The sequence below is a fragment of the Oxyura jamaicensis genome, chromosome 3 (assembly GCF_011077185.1).
Source record: "Oxyura jamaicensis isolate SHBP4307 breed ruddy duck chromosome 3, BPBGC_Ojam_1.0, whole genome shotgun sequence".
NCBI lineage: Eukaryota > Metazoa > Chordata > Aves > Anseriformes > Anatidae > Oxyura > Oxyura jamaicensis.
The window spans coordinates 36,545,949-36,547,384 of record NC_048895.1 but is presented as its reverse complement, the minus strand read 5'-3'; positions in this window follow the sequence as shown (position 1 = coordinate 36,547,384).

The following is a 1,436-nucleotide window of genomic DNA, read 5'->3' as shown; positions in this document are numbered from 1 at the left end:
CACAAGGCTCTTAGTACCCCGATCAAGAGCGGGCATTTCGGTCTGTCTGCTTCTGTGTGTCTGTATGTGGCCGTGGGGAAGACCACAACATCTTGATCTTGTCACGGAGCATCTGAGCGGGTCACAGAGTGCTTTCTCTCCTACCACGCAGCCAGAAGGCTTCTCCCGCACAGTAACAAAGCAAAGTAACTGAGCAAAGGGTGCACACAAAGGATGCAGACCCACTCCATTTCGGGAGCTCTCAGTCCCTGAGAACTGCAAGGCTGACAGGTGTGCCGCAAACCGCATGTTTTTATTAAACTGCATACTCGTGCAATTGCAAAGCAGATAGATCTGAGAAAGTCCTGTTACTGCTCTATCCGAAACACCTTCCATCTGCTGGGTGTCTGCAGGAGGATCCCTATTAGCTGGATCTCTTCAGATACAGCCACCATTCAAGGAGGAAACCATTCCCTCCCCTCCCCCACCAATGCTTTGGTTGCTTTCAGTAGCGTAATTCTCACTGTTTAGTTTTGGAACTCGAGGGTGATGCTTGTATTTAGTACTTGCTGGGTAGTCTGCTTCCCAAGGCAGTAAGTATATATAAAAGCAAGTCCACTCCTGAAAGCATCCGTCGCCTTCAGTTTCTGAAATAAAGTCTGCAGAAAGAAGCTGTTGGAATCCATCATTTCCCTTTCATGGCTGTTTCTTGGGGAAAAAAAAAAAAAAAAAAAAGCGATGGCAAACTGCCAAGCCATGGAGGCACATAAATATCCCGGGGCTGAGCCAACGCCGCTGCTGCAGTAATAGTAGCAGCCCCGGTCTGAAGAATGTCCGGGAGCTGCCAGAGAGGCTCTCCTCCTGCAGCGCCTCCCGGACCCAGCATACGGCCTCCGCGTTCCTCTCGCCACCCAGGCGATTGCAGGTTTTCCTCAGAAAAGCAGGGCAGCCCGCTGTCCTGTGGGCTCGAGCGCTGGGCTACGATGCTCCTTTTCGCCTCCTTCCTTCAGGGAGCAGGGATTCTGCGGCAGCCACGTATCGCAGCGAGCCCGTCGGCTCGAGCACGGGAAGCCTGCGTAGTGCTCAGCAGCCCCTGCTCCTCGGAGATCCTCCCCTTCTCTTTGTGGAAAGGAGCAGGCGAATTCCTACAAAGACTATGGCTGAAAGATTGTCTTAGGTCTGGAGCCCAAATGCGTTTTGTAACATTTAACTATTGCGTTCTCTGGTGTGTAAGTACTAAAGTAGTTTTTGTTACTCTATCGCGGTCTCCTGCTCTGAGGTCTCCCAGAGCCAGAGGGAAAGCACAGAAGACATTTAACTTGCACAAGCCATTTATGTCTAACATTTATTTCTGAGGTGCTTGACTTCCTGTTTAACAGTTCAGTAACGCCCATGATGATGAGGATGATGAGGATGTGGCTGCTCGTACAGCAGAGTGCACAGTAGAGGCTGGGAGC